This window comes from Triturus cristatus, chromosome 3_1 (genome assembly GCF_964204655.1).
Source record: "Triturus cristatus chromosome 3_1, aTriCri1.1, whole genome shotgun sequence".
NCBI lineage: Eukaryota > Metazoa > Chordata > Amphibia > Caudata > Salamandridae > Triturus > Triturus cristatus.
Window position 1 is genome coordinate 256,445,840 of NC_140583.1, and position 18,320 is coordinate 256,464,159.

The 18,320-nt window shown below is 45.7% G+C and overlaps 1 protein-coding gene and 1 long non-coding RNA gene across 4 annotated transcripts in view; one reads left to right on the top strand and one right to left on the bottom strand.

Annotated features, from left to right (window-relative positions):
• The window catches only part of LOC146860053 (uncharacterized), a 206,664-nt gene that overhangs the window by 112,913 nt on the left and 75,431 nt on the right, over positions 1–18,320 (bottom strand). Inside the window, exons 3-4 of the long non-coding RNA XR_014978780.1 lie at positions 15,654–15,799; positions 10,266–10,447 (exon numbers count right to left, since the gene is read on the bottom strand). This is a non-coding gene — a long non-coding RNA (uncharacterized LOC146860053). The remainder of the gene's footprint in view (positions 1–10,265; positions 10,448–15,653; positions 15,800–18,320) is intronic.
• Positions 1–18,320, top strand: part of LOC146860054 (uncharacterized) — a 300,404-nt gene that overhangs the window by 106,679 nt on the left and 175,405 nt on the right. The gene's annotated exons all lie outside the window — the stretch shown is intronic.

The window sequence follows — 18,320 nt, forward strand, 5'->3', positions numbered from 1 at the left end:
CTACATACTGACCATCCATCATTGTCCGTGATGTCTTTTTGCTCTCCTGCTGTCTGAACTTGGGTTGCTACACAGCTTCTCATGGCCATCTCTAACCAGGAGATGTTATGCCCAGTGTTTTTCCCCTATTTTTCCCTTTCTATGGCTTTTTGGTCAGGTTTCTTATTCAAATATTTCCTGTTTGGGTTGGATGTCTTTCAGTGTGACGGACCGTGACGTGCAAGAGGCGCCAAGCATAGCTTCTTGTGCACCAACATCCATTTGAGACCTGTCAATCAGGAACAATCTCCCACCAAATGGTAAGTTATTTCTTTCTCCTCTGGAAACGACTTAGTTGACAAAAGCGTTTCTGTGCCTGCACCTCGAGAATCCATTGGCATTAGCGCACCTCCTGCTTCTGTCTGCAGTGCTCTAATGCCCTTCCTCTTCCAAGTTCCCAGGTTCCTTGGTCATTCTTCATGGGCCTAAGAAAGTGGGTGAATTAGTCCTGAATTGAAGTATGTAACACTTGTTGAGTATATTGAACCTTCTTCTCTGAAGCCATTGAGTGCTGGACATAGGATGGTAGCCTAGGAGTGTGGTTCAGGATAATTTACATAAAGCAGGTAGGTTCTGTGTAGTGGTAGTGCTTTTTGGAGAGACTTTGATTACATTTCGTCATGATTTCATGAGTTTGGGAACAGTTTTTTGATGATGGTCGTGATCCAGATCCTGGGTATGTAGATGGAGAAATATTTCCCTTCTGGTGTTTTCCTTGACTGGCAAAGCTGTCAATCTAGGGCTTGCATAGCGCGTCTATTCACCCGTGAGTCTCAAGGCACTGGTGTGTGGCTCCTGGTGTGATAAATGCCTGGGGTAAACTATTTTTTATCGAGGTATGCAGAACTGCGATTGCCTCATAGCTATTGTTGGTCTTAAAGGGACCGATCCTGCAGGAAGTGCTAGTATAGTTTTTGACTTTTGATGATCAGGTCTAACATCTTCAAGCCCTTGATGGCATTTGCTGCAGCATGTAGGATGTTCTTTAGGGGTGCTAATGTGGTCTAAGGCAGGCAGAGCATTGCTTCATCCAGGTCAGAGAACCAGGCTTGTGTTGGTCCGAATTCAGATATTGAAAGGAAAGGCTTCACTTTTTTACATTTTTGTCCCTATATGAAATTGAACAATGAACATTCCCTTAAAGCAAAACACTAACATTTTTAAAGTTCTAGCATATTTTACATCCTTTGAAAATCAAACTCCTGTCTACTGAATTTATTTTTCGTGGTCCTCACTATAAGCTGTCCTCTTTCTACATTGAAGAGAGCGAAATCAGAAGTCCAAAAAATCCATCCATACGATGTGAAGAATCCCTCAATTCTTGCGGTTGAAATGATGGCAAGCTTCATCGGGATGCAGTCCCTCATTCTGAATGCAAGTCGAGACCTAGACGCGCTGTGAAGTCCTGCTATGCACTCTCCGCCCTTTGTAAGAATATATATTTGTAGACTGCAAATCCAGTATGCTGCTGGATATTGGTTGCTGAACTAGAAAGAGGAGAGAACAGGATCTGCCTCATTTGCCATTTTAGTGAGGTGAATGCTTTCTGGAGGCGTTCCTTTAGTTACACATGTTTACCATGTTTTGACCCATATATATTTGATTGCCTGCGTTCATTGATAGCTCATGCTTACCTCCATCCAAACTTGGCAGATTTTAATCATCATATGTATTCTTAAATACAGAACTTATCAAAGGAGTAATGAAAGATTTACTACAATTTTCTTTCATTTTGTTTGTTTAAATCTGTTTTTATTTTTTACATTCTTATGAAAAGCAACAGTTGCTTGGAAAGAGGTTTGTTTTACAGTAAAGGTTAGGTTACGATACATGTCTAACCGTTAATCAGTATGACATGCAATTTTTTTTTTTTTTTTTGTCAGGTGCACAGCTGATTTCCTACAAGTCCTTCTTTAGGAAAGCAAGAACAGCATCTGCTCTCCGATCGTCGTGACACATTATGTAGAATTACAGCTAAACACAATGGCGTGTGTTTGGGACTGTTATGATGTTCCGCTAAATTCCTTCCAGTACATCCACCTTGGGCTTTTGAACAGATATAACAAAGAATGAGAACAGTGACCTGTCCATATGTACATATCCTCCCTCTGTCCCCTTTGCGTGTGTCTACATCACAATTTCTAATTGATTTAACATTTGTCCTCTCCCATCTGTGGTGTCCACATCTGCGAAGGCACTTAGTTGTCTCCTATGTGCTCCTGGGGTATCACAGCGCCCCCACTAGTGGTGTGTGTGTGTGTGTGTATGTGTATGGCTCCCGCTACTGGTTCGCACTCCTCTCGATCAGGTCGCCCCTCATATCCCCCTCCCTCAGCTTGGTGCCGTGCGTGTTGGAGGATATCCCATTGGGCTGCTATAGGTTCTTTACGCAGTCCCAATGTTTCTTCGCGCTTAATGGCAATGCTTTCTGCTTTGGCCCATGCTAGCAGCGAGTGACGCCACGCACGTGCATGCGGTGGGTCCTTCACCTGCCACCGCTTAGTTGAAAGTCGCTTAGAAACCACTATCCCCAGAACCAGGAACCTGGATATTACCCTGGTGGCAGGGGTCCTCTTGAAGTGGTGTAGTAGGTATATTGTCCATTCAAAGGGTAAGTCTGGACCTGTGAATGTGTGTAGTAGCCTACCTACTGTGTGCCAATGTGTTTATTCTAGGCCATCTCCAAGCATGTGAATCAGTTTAGCCCCTGGTTCAGCACATCCCGGACAGTTCTCATCAATGCGGTGAAAATACCGATTGATCGTGGCTGGTGTGAGGTAGGCCCTGTGAATAATGTAAAGCTGTATTTGCCTGAACCTCATATTTCTAGGTATGCGTACCAGGCTCTTTAGTATCAGTGTCCATTCTTTATCAGCTAGCTGTTGCCCCAGGTATAGCTCCCGTTTACGGCAGAGCGGATCTAAGCTGAGTGCCGCATGGGTCCGGAGGGATGCTGCGAACCAGCGTATAAGGTGTCTTCCAAGTCCCATGACATAGGTACTGTATGCTGAGGGGGGGGCTCGGTAGTCCTGTTCCCTCCCCCCCCCCCCCCCCCCCACACCCCACCTCCTCCACCCCCCAATCTGGCTGTTAGTGTGGCTATTGGTGAGCGATGTGTAAGGAATTCTTCCAGTGGGAGCTCTTCGTCATCTACTAGGGACATATACGATAGGAGTGCCCCATCACGGTATAGGTCCCCTAATGTCTGTAAATCTACCTCCAGCCATTCCATGAGTGAATGGGACGCAAGCACTGTGGACCCGCTAGGAGACCCCTCCAGTGGTATTGCTGGCCCATAGGGGATAATGCTTCTGGTGAGAGAAATCTGCGGTAGCATTTGTATGCCACCGCTAGTAGCAATGGCGTTGGTGTTTTAGCCTTAGTGGTGGGGTGAAAAAGTCTGAGTATTTGCTCTAGCGAGTGGGGCGGTTGAGTGGTTGCCGTGTCCGGACGGTTCCTATCCGCGAGCTAGCGGGCTATCCACTGCAGTTGGGCAGCCAAATAGTAGTGTTCAAAGCAAGGCCTCCCTGGTCTGTAGGCAAGTATAGTTTCGCTAGCGCCATTCTGTCTTGCGTTCCCCCACAGGAAGTCCCTAACTAGTTTAGGGAGCGTGACAAAAAAGGGTGCTGGAATATATACAGGCACATTGGCAAAGTAGTATAGGAGTCTGGGAAGGATTACCATCTTGGCTAGTGCCACTCTGCCGGTGACCGCTATTGAAAGTGTGCTCCAGAATCGCATTTGCGACCAGATTGCTGTTGAGGCCTTCCCCAGGTTCCCGGCATACAAGTCTCTCGGTTGGCGATATATCTGGATCCCCAGGTAGCGGAAGGTGCACTCTCTCCACTACACCCTTTTACCATTAAGAGTGTATCCCGGGTCTCGACCTCCTTCACGCAACTCATATATGCAGGACTTGTCAACGTTCACACGCAGCCCAGAGATTGTGGCGAATTCCTGCATAGACTAGGTCGTCCGCATATAGAGATACTTGGTGTATTGCATTGCGCAGGGGTATACCATCTCCCATTGTTGTACGCATGGCCTCCGCTAGGGGCTCTATTGCGAGTGCGAACAGGAGGGGAGGATAGAGGGCACCCCTGCCGGGTGCCCCTGTGCACCAGTATAGCATCTGATATGTACAGTCCCAGACTCGCACGGATCGTAGGGTTTGTGAATAGCAAGTTGACCATTTGGAGGAACCCCAGGCCCAGATAGAACTTTAATAATGCTGCAGATAGGTAGCCCCATTCTAAGCAATCAAATGCATTTCCAGGTCCAATATGAGACAGCCCGCCCTGGGCCATTCCTGGATTGTATCTGTCGCCACCCTGAAAAAATGCCTCCGGTTCTGGAAGGTACTCTGTGCGGGCACAAAGATGTTCTGATCGGCGTGGATCAGCGTGGGGACCACTTGCGCCAGTCTGTCCGCTAACACTTTAGCAAGTATGTTATAGTTGGTATTAAGTAAGGCTAAGTGTCTATACGAACTCTGAGTCCTGGGATCCCTATCCGGTTTTAATAGGGACACGAGATATGCCTCACGCATCGAGGGAGGCAGTTCTCGCTCTTCTAGAGCTGTAGTATATAGCGTGTGGGGCCTTTTCACAAGGGACTAGCGGTATGCCTTGTAATACTTGGCTGGTAGGCCATCCGGCCCCTGAGTTTTCCCGGATGCCATAGACCCGATCACATCTCTGATCTTCTTGAATGTGAGCGTACCGCTTGGTGTCCTGAGGCAGCGGGTAGTTTGCATCCCAGCAGCTGGGTTTCTAACTTCGCAAGTGAGGTGGACAGTTGCCTATGTATGTTCCACATGGCCCCCAAACAGTGCCCTCTGATCGCTATTATAAAGGCGTCCCACTCTACGAGTGCATTGCTCGCTGTACCCTCATTTAGTTCAAAATATGTGAGGATGGCCGTCCCTAGTGACGAGCGGAACTCTGGATCTTCTAGCGCAGTTGTTTGGAGATGCCATGGGGGTATGGGAGTACCGTCTGCCTCCCAGCAAGTTGCATCCACAGGGGGTTATGATCGGAATGTGTCTGACCATAGTATTCTATTTTCGTGACTAGTGGGAGCAGCGATTGGGAACCCACCAGCCTGTCAAGGCGTACATGTAGGTCATGCACTGCTGAGTAATAGGAGTATAAATGTGTTCAGTAGGGTTTAGGACACGCAACGCGTCCAACAATGCCCAGTGTGTGTAGCCAGAGTGTGAGCCAGTACGTGAGTGCCTGAGCATTACACAGCAGAGGAATTACGAGGGGGAAACAACCTATCTAGGTCGACGTTGAGCACCTAATTGAAGTCCCCTCCCAACTTCCAGGGGAGTCAGCATAAGGGGGTCAGTGTTTGCGACAAGCGCACCAGAAAGTAGGGTCGGTCTAAGTTTGAGGCGTATATAGATACCAGCAACACAGTTTGACCATTAAGCCGTCCTTGCACGAAGGTGTATCTGCCCTCATCTATTACCGCATCCTCACAAACGAGGTGCCCGTCCTCACCCAAATTAGCAAGCCTCTCGTGTGCGCTGAGTCAACAGTACCAAATACCTGCCCTCTCCAACCCCTTCGCAGTCTTTCCAGTTCTACTTGTGACATGTTTCCTGTAGCAGGGCAATGCCTACCGAATGCCTCTGGAGGTAGGCGAATATTGAGTATTGTCACGTGGGTGTATGCGTGCTGCGTATATTCCATGTTAGTACGTTAACTCGTGCCATTGCGAGCATGTATAACAGTCAAGGGGAGCAGGAGTAGACATTGTTAGTGAGTGTGCGCTATGCGCAAGTAGCTGTGGTCTGGTCTGTTGTAACAAACATTGATTCAACTTTGAACGTCATAATAACTGGGGCAAACTTTGCGAAGATGTCTGTCCAAACTTCGTATCAAACTATGGTAAACTATCCCAGTATAGTGCCTGGTGGGGTTGTGTGCATAACTTGCGCTCTACTGTGAAACTTCCTTTCCCTTCATGGTAAATAGATGTGCCATCCGGTAATAGTCTAGGTCAGTGCGTGGGTGCAAGTGAATTCAGAGGATGTGTAATGGGTCGCAGCACTGTGTGATGTGCCCTCAGCCGTGGTGTATGTGTCTAGGTAGTGCTCCAGCAGTATGGCTTGTGCGCCCTGGCAGGCAAGACAGCATCTCCTCCGGCTTAGGAATATGTCACTGACCCCTGACTTATTGAAGGGGCATCACCTTCCGACTCCACCAATTGACTAGGATGTGATATGGCTACGCCTAGCTGCCTGGTTAAAGACCTCGCATGTCCCTTGGGATGATAGTAACCTTAGGTTTTAGGAGTGGACACTTTGTAATGCAGCTTGTCAGTGTCACTGCTCATGTGCCTATTCTCTGTAGCAATGCGCGCATTATGTCCAGTCCTTATCACAAGTGGGTGTGTGGCTATCATGTGAAGTACCTTGTGTTTACTGACGTATCAGTGTTGTCCCACGCCCGCAGTACCCATTAATATACATAAACTTCGTGGACAGTCTCTACTTGCGTGAGCTATCTCTGGCAGAGGTCAGAGCGACAATGTTTCTTCATATGTCATCAGTCTGCGGAGTTACCACTGGGAACCTCATTTCTTCAGAGTCCTCTGGCCCAGGGGACGACGAGCCACTGGCTGCTGCGGAGTCAGTGGAGCACGCTTCCTGGCGCTCCCGATACTTTGTGGGTCAGAGTGTCGTGACCGTTTCCAGGCGTCTTGCCGCTCTATCCTGATCCTCTCTGGGCTCGGTGCAGTCGTCCCCAGTTTTGTGTTTCTCTGCGCCTCGCTCCTCCCCTGCCTTCGGACTCTTTTGCCAGCCGCCTTGACGGTATCTGTGCCTGAGGGACGCGTTTCCGTCCACAGTCCTGACTCCTCCAGCCAGTCCCATGTCTCTGCTGGGTGTCAAAGAAGCGAACCTCTCCTTTTCACTACTCCGCTTGGTGGGGAATAGTAGGGAGTAGGGCAATTCCAGTTCTCAAAGCTAGCGCTTCACAGCCGTGTAGGTGCTTCTGCACCTCTGCACTTGCGCTGTATAGTCTGGGAACATCATAACCTGGCTTCCACTCACTTTGAGGTTGGCTAGTTTTCGAGTTTAACACAGCACTGCATTTATGTCTCTATAGTTCATGAGTTTAAAGCGAAACTGGTGCGGTCGGGCTCCTGGCGGAGTTTTCTGCGTTGGCACTTGGTGCGCCCTCAACTGCAAACTGTGGTGACAGTATTCCCTGGGGTAGTGTGTCCCGTAGTCCACGTAGAGTTCTGGGTTCCATCCCTCTTTTCCCTCTGGGAGGCCCACTACGCGAATGTTAAGGGGGAACGCTCTTCCGCGTCTTAAACTTTATCTTCCAGCGTATGCATACGATCAATGTCTTGTAGGGCAGCGGTGTGACTTTGGGTAAGTGGTTGAAGCTCCTTGCATGTCTGGCTGTGTAGGGTGACTTTCTCAGCCAGTTTACGGTGGTCCCCGTGTAGTAGGGTGAAGTCAGAAGTGAACTTGTCGATCCGTGACTCCAGAGCGGTTCTGGTTTGCTCCAGTTCGGTGCCAATCCGTTCCACTGCCGCAAGTACTGAATCTATTTTGGCTGCTAGTGCTGCAGTTGGCGGTTCCGCTGTCTCCTCCTGTGTGCAGAGGTTCTGAGCTACCTGTACGCAACGCACCTTGCTGCATGTTGGCACATATGCGACCGATCACTAGTTGCTGCGCAGTAGGCATTCACGCCCAGCAGACGTCTGTTTCCCTTGATTTCCAAGAGTTACACAACCCGGCTTGGAGCGTTGGTGTTCGTGGCAGGTGTCTGGCAATGGCATAGGACCCAGAGCCAGTCCAGTGTTCGCCACCAGAGCCGTACGTGTTGACCAGTCCGCTGGATTCTGCACAGTCTCGTATGATGTCGCGTCAAGAGGAGTGTGGTCTTTTTCACAGCGGCTCTTCAACTTCCTCAGCCGTGCCTCAGGTCGGCTACCCAGGCGTCTGGCAGTCTCCGGTCTGTAACGCCTCCTGTTGCGTGGACTATGTGGGTTCCGGCATGGGTGCTGGGCCGCAATGCATCCCAGCAGCAGGCTGATGCTCCTTTTGCTTACGTTTCTCTGCAGAGCTGGACAGCTCGTGTCTTTGCCAGCGCTTGTGTCTGCGGGTGCTTGCCGCATGTGTTGTCCTCCACCTCTGTAATATTGCCGCACTTGACTGGCAGCTGCGCCTGAGCCAGACTACATGTGCATATTCCTGACTTAACAGGCCTTCAGGTCTCTGTGCCCTGTAGCGTGATTGTGGGGTCGTAGGTCAAGCGGTTTCTGCAGATATCTGCCGCTACGGCTGCAACCCCCTGTGGCACACACCAGCAGTTGTCAGTCTGTATCCTCCCCCTGGGCTGCAACTCGTGGGTCTCAGCGCTGTGCAAGTGGGGGTCTCTGAGGTTCTGCTGCCCTCGTGCTGCCGATGGGGGATCTTCTGAAGCAGGCCACCCCCAGTGTCCCACCTCAGTTTACTTCTGCAGGTTTTGCCCGCCACCTCGTGGCGGTTCCAGATAGTCTATGCGCGGCCTTGGTGGTAGTTCTCGCACAGGTCTTTGCCTCTTCCCCGGGGATTACCTATCCCTCTTCGCTTGCATGGCCGCAGCAGGGGTCAGTTTCGCCGCACTCACCAGGTTGCGCTTCGTCTCTAGGATCGCACGCTGTGGTTGGCCTCCGTGCAATCTACTCCTCCGGGCTTGGATCGGCGCATATCGTCAGCAGGGGAGCTCCATCTCTGGCGAGGGCTGCTGTATTTGAGCCCGACTACATGTGACCATTCCCGGTGAAACGGGCCTTCATCTCACTGCGTCCACTCCTGCAGCGTGGTTGTGGGGTCTTGGGCAGAGCAGATTCTGCCGTTGTCCGCGGCTACGGCTTCCATCTACTGTGGCACACACCAGCAGTTGGGGTAAGTCCGCGTTCTCCCCCTTGGCTGTGACTCGTGGATCTGTCGCCGTGCAGGTGGGGCCTCTGTGGTTCTCTTCCGTCCTTGCGCTGCCCTTGGGGGGGGGGCTCTCAAAGCTGGGCACCCCAGCGTCTCTTCGGTTTACTACTGCCGGTCTTGCTGGCTACCCCGTGGCAGCTTGAGTTTCTCTATGCGCGGCCTTTGAGTTTCCCGCGTGGGCCACGGTCTCCTCCCCGGTGACTGCCTATCTCTCCCTGCCAGCAGGGCCGCAGCTGGGATCCGCTCTGCCGTCCACTCACCAGCTTGGGCTCTGGCTTGAGGAGCGCATGCTGTAGTAGGCCTCCGCGCGGTTCACTTCTCCGTGCTTGAAACGGCTCGCAGCGTCCACGGTGAAGCCCCAGCTCCAGTGGGGGCTGCTCCGTGGTAGCTATGTGGGCATGCTTCTGCCTCCAAGTGCGCCATTTGTGTGACCTTATCCGGGGGTCTAGCAGGATTATTATTGCTCTTGCCTTCTGGCGTGTTGCTTTCCCCAGTCAGAGGCGTCTGCTCCAGTTTGGGGGGGGCCTCAGTCTGCGGCGCCCTGCCTCCGCGCGGTCGAATGTTATGTAGGTCGCATTCCTCACCTCGGTGCCGGCTCCGTTTTCTTTTATTTATAAGTCTTTTGTTAGTGCTTTATGGAGTCTTCAGCTCTTCGCCCTTCTGGTTCTGCACTTTTCCAGCATGAATGGCACGATGAAAGGATAATTTTGTCGGATAACGAAGCGATGTCGGACGGAGCGTTAGGAACTCGCGGCCGCCCCAACTACAATTTTCTTTCATAACCTAAAGTTGGTTTTAAATCTAGATTCAAATGTGCACATTTGACTCATGAAATCCTCTTATGTTGCAACTACCCCGAGGTTTAAATGCTATATTTAGTAGTGGTAAGAGGGCAACCTTGTTCCACTTCCTTTTGACAATTGGCCAGAAATACAGAACTTCATCAACTCCTACTATAACTTTATTCTATAAAGCCTGCAATGCTTCCCTAACAGTTTCTTCAAAATTCATGCATTGAAGGGTGAGCCACAATGCCTCCCATGTTGTGATCCTAGGCTTTTTCAACTTCTGTGTTTATAGTTGCTATTGGATTGGAACAGTTTCCAACACTGTAGCATTTGCTTAACATTTTTCAAATTATTCTACTAATTTCTCTCTAATGAATTCTGTCAGCTGTTTGTGGATCAGTGTTTACAACCTTCCTTTTGGTATACTTGCTAATAGTTTTGTAAATATTTGTAATGTCAATCAGGGATTTATAAAGCGCACTACTCACCAAGGCGCTGAGCGGGGGCACATGGGATGCAGACAGTTCTGTGGTCATCCGAAGAGCCAGGTTTTGAGGTCGATACTGACTAGGTGCAGTGTCGGGCTTCGTTTAATGCTGAGGAGGAGTTTGTTCCAGATGTCCATCGAGTCCGGTTAGTCGATACTCTTTACGCTCTGGAGAGACTATCCCTGGTTTAAGAAAGAATAAGAGCTTCATCATACTCTGTTAGAAATCTTCTTTCTACAATATTGGTTTCGTATACTTCTGGAAAAGACTGCATAGAGTAAAGGGCTTCTCCCCATCTCACCACACATAGCCTACCAGACAATGCTGCTGCATTCATGCTTCACCTCCTCCAGTAGCAGCAGCACCATATTTGGAGACCAGAGATGGACTCCATTGGAGCATTTCTTTGTTTCTCTTTCAACAGTGGTTGCCTGGCCATGATAAAGTAATGTTCTGCAGGAAGCTCATTTCATTAAGATGTATTCTGAAAGGAAGTGCAACTAGAGTGAAGGGACTGCTCGTACATGTTATGTTAGTGTTATTTAGAGCCCAGACTGATTTATTTAGAGATCCTTGCACTGAGAGCCAATACAAGACCGCCCTCATAGGGGGCTTGCAAAGTTAATCATGGAGGACGGTTTTACAAAATTTCCAGAAGGCCTGGTGATGATCAATGATTGTGTGTGAGGAAGATCATTCCATAGGTTGGCGGCAAGCCAGCAGAATGCACGGCCTCGCAACAAGAAATCCTAGACATTTTATGTTTTTTCAGACGCAGAGCGAAGTGAGCGCGGTGGGGGATACAGGTTACAGTTTAAAGAGGATTTTATTGAAGAACGAAAAAGTTGCAATACAATAATATACATTTGAGGTAAAAAAAATACAATGTAAAACATTTCAGAACAATAAAAAGAAGTAAAGAGAAAGAGAAGAAAAGAAGGAAAGAAAAAGGGATATCATCAAACATATTACAACAATATATTAAATAATTGGCAGTATAAAGAAAAAATATGATTTCATAATACAGGAATTAATATTCAACAAGAGAACAAATTGGCAAATTTCATACATTAATGCTATCAGAATTATTAATAATAACAAGAACATCAAGGAGGTTTAGGTACTTCCTCCCTGCAAGGATTATGTAAGGGAATGGGTTGGGCAGACAAATTCAAAAAAGAGGTAATGGGTAACCATAATAAGTCCCTTTTAATCGCAAGGGAAATAGGGTGGACATAAGCTCTATCTAGTCTATGGTTATAACAAACCCCATACCACCATGCTTGATAGGAAATAAGGGAGGTATCCTTCCAAGCTTTCGTGATTTGTTGAAATGCCACAGCAAGAAGGAGATCAACAATAGAGGTATCAGTGTTGGAGGAGGACCACACTTGTGAGAGACTCCCGAGAAAAATATGAGAAAGAGAAAAGGGGAAATTGGTGGAAAAAATGGAATTGATTTGTTGCCAAACTTTGCCCCAAAAAAGGTGAACAGCAGGGCAAGTAAACAACATATGTTTAAGATCAGCCACTAAAGCCCAACAGGACCAACAGATGGATGAGATAGAAGGATCAATGTGGTGTAATTTATGTGGGGGTGATTAAAAGTCTATTGTATATAAAAAATAGTTTGAGTTGTATTTGCCGCTCTAGATTTCCTTACTTTGATCCAAATGTTATCCCAGGTAGTAAACGGAAAACAGTCATCTAAATCTGATTCCCAAGCACATTCCACAGCAGATTTCACTCGATGGGCAGACGAATCTCGTAATTGTTTGTAAATTTGAGACGCATATGGAGAAGAATGTAAAAATGGTAAGGAAATGAGAGAAGAGTTATATTGAATGGATGTACCCGTAAGAGCATCAAAAGCAGCTTGAGCCGCCGTTCTTAATAGAATATATTTGGGATAAGAGGAGAGGGGGAGAGAGAAATGATTTTGAACAGAAAAGGGGATAAAAGAACCATCATGAAAGAGTTGATGAGTCCATTTAAGACCTAGAGATAGCCAATCATTCCATAAAATAGATCTATTTTTAATCTTGATAAGAGTTATACCAAATAGGAGATTGTAAAAAACGGGCACGGTCATCCAGGTTATGCAAAATAATAGGTTGAAAGGTCTTGCAAACATGTTGAATAGGAAGAGAAAATTTCTTTGGAACTTGTGACAATGAAACTCAAACGCAAAGGGCTGAAAAAAGGAAGTTTCAACCTCTACCCACAAAGGACAAGAAGAGGGGTCTGGAGTATGATCAGAAATGAAAGAAGCAGAATGAGTTAGAAAAAAGGAAGTATGATTTGAGGAAAAGTCAGGAAAATTGACACCACCTAAATGCTTAGGAGACTTAAGTCTAGAAAAAGACATTCTGGCAGTTTTGTTTTGCCATAAAAATTTAGATAATACGGAATAGATATTCTTGTAATAAAACTTAGGAATGTGATTCGGAAGATTCGACAAGAGAAATAAGACTAATGGTACCAGCATCATCTTGATAGAATCTAATCTACCCCACCAAGATAAGAACAAAGGATGCCATTGTTTCGTAGAAGCAGTAAGAGCTGCTAGTAAATTTTTAAAATTCAAAGCCACAGTGTCTTTAATAGAAGGTGTAAACCAAAGACCAAGATATTTGATTTTGTTTGGGCTCCAGTTGAAGGAAGAAGTTAAGAAATCGGCATGAAAACCGAATTTATTAAGAGGAAGGATTTCGCACTTGTCTACATTAAGCTTATAGCCAGACACTGATGCATAGTTCGAAACTTCTGATAAAAATGCTGGGAGAGACGTATGAGGATTCGAGAGAAATAACAAAATATCATCTGCATATGCAGAGATCTTTAACTGTGTAGAACCATAAGGGAAACCAGAAATATCAGCGTTCATACGAATTTTAGTTAAAAAAGGTTCTAATGCTAATATAAATAGGAGCGGAGAAAGCGGACAACCCTGCCGAACACCACGAAGAAGAGGAAAGGAGGAAGAGACAAGGCCATTGGCCAAAATAAAGGACCTAGGTGAAGAATAGAGCATTGAGACATAAGAAAGAAACTTAGGGCCGAAACCAAACCAAGAAAGGGAAGAAAAAATAAATTGCCAGTTGACTCTATCAAAAGCTTTCTCAGCGTCCAATGCAATAGCTGCCAATGACGTCTTATGAGAATGAGATTTACTTAAGACATTAAAGAAAAGACGGGTATTGTCAGACAAGTGACGTCCTTTGATAAATCCACACTGTTCTTTGGCGATTAGTTGTGGAAGAATTTTTTCTAAACGAAGTGCAAGGATCTTAGCAAAAATTTTGTAATCTAAATTAATTAAAGAAATGGGCCTATAGTTCTTACAGAAGGTGTGATCTTTACCATCTTTGGGGAGAAGACAAATAAGGGCTTCCTGAAAGGTACCGTCAGTTTTTTGAGATGTTATAAAGGATGAGAATAGATGGTGAATTCTTGGAAGAAGTAAGGAGGAGAAATGGGAATAAAATTCTATAGTAAACCCATCGGGGCCAGGAGCCTTACCCCTCTTTAGAACTTGAATAGCCTCCAGAATATCTTTGTGCGTGATGTCGGCTTCTAAAGGGGAGAAATCAACCTCTGAAGAGGAAGGTGGAGCAATGGAGGATAAGTATCGAGTAATTTCGGATAAGACCGGAGAGGATTCCGGAGTATATAAACGTTGGTAAAAATCCGTAAATTCAGCCAAAATATCCTCGTCTTTATGAACCACAACATTAGAGGAGGTAACAATGGATTCAATTTTAGTACGCTCCTTCTTGACTTTGGTATCTAGCTAAAAGATTACCGGCTTTATTTTGGGCAGTGTAATATTTAGCACTAGACTTAAGTAAAAATAAATTGGCAGAATCAGTAGAAATTTTATTAAAGGAGAGCTTAGCCTTGATAAGATTATCCAGGTCAGATTGGTTCTTATAGAGGTAAAAGGAGTGTTCTAGTTGTTTAATTTGTGCGTTAAGCAAATGAGTAGATTGAGAGGCTTTACGACGCTTACGGGCAACAAATGTAATAATGAAGTCTCTAGAAGCGGCTTTAAATGTATCCCAAATAAGGGAAGGGGTTAACTGAGGCGAGTCATTGTCCACAAAAAATGAAGAGGCAAAATCCATAAAGGCTGGTGTAAACTGTGGGTCCAATAAAAGAGTAATTAAACCTCCATCTCCTAATGCCTTTCACGGGGGGGGGGGGGGGGAGTAATTCCAGACTTAAAGAGACTGGAGCGTGATCAGAAATTAAGATCGAACCTATGTCTGAGTGAGTAATAAGTTGAGTAAGGGCTTTGGAAATGAAAATATAATCTAATCGGGACTGGGAGGAATGAGGAGGTGAGTAAAAAGTGTATTCTCTAAGGGTAGGGTGGCAAAGCCTCCACGAATCAACAAGGGCTCTTTGGGAAATAGTGGAGGTAAACAAAGAATGCATGTGGGAGGGGGAGAACCTAGAATCAGATCTTCTGTCCAAAAAGGGGTCTATAACCATATTAGTCACCACCCAAAATCAGATAATCATCAGTGACTTGCATGAGCCGGGAAAGAATATGGGGCCAAAAGACTTTATCTGGAACAGTGGGAGCATAAATATTAATAATAGTCAGAGGAATTTTATTAATCAACAGAGAAACTGCTACCCACCTACCATCTGCATCATTATCTTGATTGACAAGCTGAACATCTAACCTCTTATGGCATAAAATGGCGACACCATTGCGCTTCCCAGACCCAGGAGAGGCAAAAACATGACCAACCCAATTACGACGTAACTTAGGAATTTCCGTATCTTTAACATGAATTTCTTGTAATAAAACAATATCCCCTTTTAAATTTGCTACATGAGACAAAACTCTTTGGCGTTTAATAGGTGACCCAAGACCTTTAACATTCCAGGATAAAATATTCAAAGACCTTCACAGATAAGGAAGAAAATGTAAATAAAAGAAAAACAGAAAAGCATAAGTAGAGAAAAACGGGATAGTAATCCTTACATTAGTAAGAGAAGGAGCAACAAAACATTGCAAGGAGAAGAAAGAAAAGCAGATACATAATTTAATAAATACAACCAAGGAACCGCCATAAACACATTGCATTGAAAAGGGAAGAAAATCCAAGAGTACAAAGAAAACGAGAATGAAACACAGGAAGAAAATGGGAATCAACAGGTGAAAAAAAGAGGTAAAAAACAGATTGAAGTAAATGGATAAAAAGAAAGATAGAGAAAGAAAAGAGCAAGAGGTAAGAGTAAATAGAAAAAGAATGAAACAACGGTGGTGAAAGAAGAAAGGAGCAAAAGAAGAGAATAGAATAAAGAGAAGAGAACAACAAAGCAAAATCAACCAATTCCATATACGTAAGAACACAATGGCAAAAGACATACCACAGGAAAACAAGAAAGAATGAGGGTGTTGGAACCACATCAGGGAAATGGAACGCCGAACGGGAAACCACAGGGCAACAACGACAGGGAGGACGTCATCCAGGAAAATTGAAGAGGATAACATAGAGGGGCCCAAATATCCAAAACTAAAGGGAAAAAGACAAAATGCAAATGTTAACAATGCGGAACATTCGAACCAGATACAGTAAAACAGCAAACAATCTACATGAAGAAAACAAAAGTTACAATCTGGAAACATCCATAGACTCATGACGACAAGTATTCAAAAATTGTTGGAGAGCAGCCGGATCTTCATAAGATAGTCTTGTTGTTATATGTCACTTTAAAAAGGCATGGATGAAAAAGGCCATATCTAGCATTAAGACTTCGAAGAGCAGGTCTCATTTCCAAGAACCTTTTCCGACGGTCTGCAGTCACTTTGGCATAGTCCTGAGTAAAAAATAGGTTGGAGCCATGCCAAGAAATCTTTCCTTTTTGTTTGGCAGCTTGGAGTACCTTGAGCAGGTCAGTATACTCCAGAAAATATAAGATAGTACCTCTAGGTCTCGCTGAAGAGGAGGAAGAAGCAGACATCCGGCCCAAGCGATGAGCGCGTTGAATGTTCAAAGGAGGAGATTCAGGAAGACCAAGAAGAGAAGGTAAGAATGACAAATGAAATTGGATTAGAACCTTCAAGGCCTTCAACCAAACCATAAATACGCAGGTTGTTGCGCCTGTTGCGGTTTTCCAATTGTTCGATTTGCTGTTTAAGACTATCAATTTCTGTATGTAAAATGGGGACTTGATGCATGGTATCCTCAGACGCGTCAACTCTTTGTTCAAGGGCCACAACTCTCTGGATGGTGTGAGACCAATTGTCTTCAAGGCTTTGTAAGCGCAAATTAGTTTCCTCCATATAAGGCTTCAGAGCACGAATTTCATCAAGGAGAAGCTCCATAGAGACTGAAGAGGGTGGATTAGTAGGAGAAGGAGGGTTAATTTTTACCCGCTTGCCAGAGGGCGAAGCTGCTGGTAGTTTGGAGAGTTGTTTGGGGCGAGTATCCGCCGAGGAGGAGGTTTTAGGGTCAGAGGATTCCGGGGGAGCTTCATCCATATTATCTCGTAGGACATTAAAAGGGTTATCAGCCAGTGGCGGGGAGATAGCTTGGTGAGCCCCAGTACGAGCATCACTACGAGCACCACGCGGCATTGCCATGAAGAGAAGGAAGACAAAGTCTCTTTTGGTGATGGAAGAGACGGTCACAAGGAGAGATGATTCGGATAGCAATACTTGTCAAAGTTAGAGGAAATCCGCAACAAAGCGATGATGAAAAGAAAAAGAAAAATGAAGAAAAAAGCTTCTGCAGGAGGTACTCCAATAATTGTCACAAAGAAGACAAGGAAGTTACAACGCAAATGAAGAAAAACCTTTGTTCATATGTTATAGTAGAAATCCTGTAGTGAATGGCACTGATAAAAAGGCAACGAATGCATCAGGAAAATATCGTCACAGAAAACAAAATGGCGGCCGCTGTTCTGACTGACAGCATTTTCCGATATAAAATCACCTCAACGGCATGGAAACTCTCCGCAAATCCTCACATCGATAGCTGAGGTATTCCGACGAAGGACATGCCGATTTCTGCGGTCCAATACAGAGGAAAAGAAGCCTGGAAACTCTCCGCTGTCTACGTTGCCGCGGAGCTCCCGAAAGCAGCGGCCATCACCAACGGCTCCGAAGCCACGCCCCGGGGGATACATGTTAAATGTACCATTTTAAATCAACCTGGCCCAGATTTGCAGTTCAGTGAACTAAACCCCTGGGATTTAAAAGAAATCCTCCTCTTAACCGGGAGCCAGTGGGCAGCACACCTATAAAGGGAGCAGTGTCTACTCTTGTCAAGACCAAATATCAGATGCATAGATAAATTCTGAAGTCATTGTACGTGATGATAAATTAAGAGGACCAGTGTAGTTCATCCACCATCGAAGCACAATTGCAATAATCAAGCCTTGAAAAGATAAAGGCTTGAGCAAGCAGTTTGTCAAGAGGCAGAAGATATTTTCAAAACTTTGAAACTGAACAGTAGAAATAGCTATATTAATCCGAGGGGAAATAAATGCTGGTCATAAAGGTGGAAACCTAGATTTTTATCACATTTGTGGAAGTGGAGGGACCCCAAATTAAAGGGCCATGGGCGGTCCACCCAGATCGAATTAGTGCTCTATGCCCTGAGACTAACATTTTGGTCCTGTCAGTTTATTTTTCAGACATTATAGACCATCCAATTAACAGGAGCAGTTGGGCATTACTTAATATCTGTAATTTTATGGTCCATGCTGAAATCCAAGTAGAGAAATTACCTGAAGGATCAAATAGGTTGTGCCAGTGCAGTCATGAAAATGTAAAGTGCGGGGCTCAGCTAGGCGCCCGAGGGATCCCGTGAGTAACAGAGTGGGAGGGGGGTACTTGAGTGAGAAGTGTGTTTTTGATCACTTGAGTGCAGTTGTGCTGTGGATAATCATTCCACAACTATTCCTTTTACAACGGTCAGTTGCTGTAGGAGAACCTCGTGGGAAATGTCTTAAGTGGTGGATAGAACCTGAAGAGTCGGATACATTGATCGAGAGCCCTGTGTGGTCCTCAACCATTGCAACAAGTGCGGA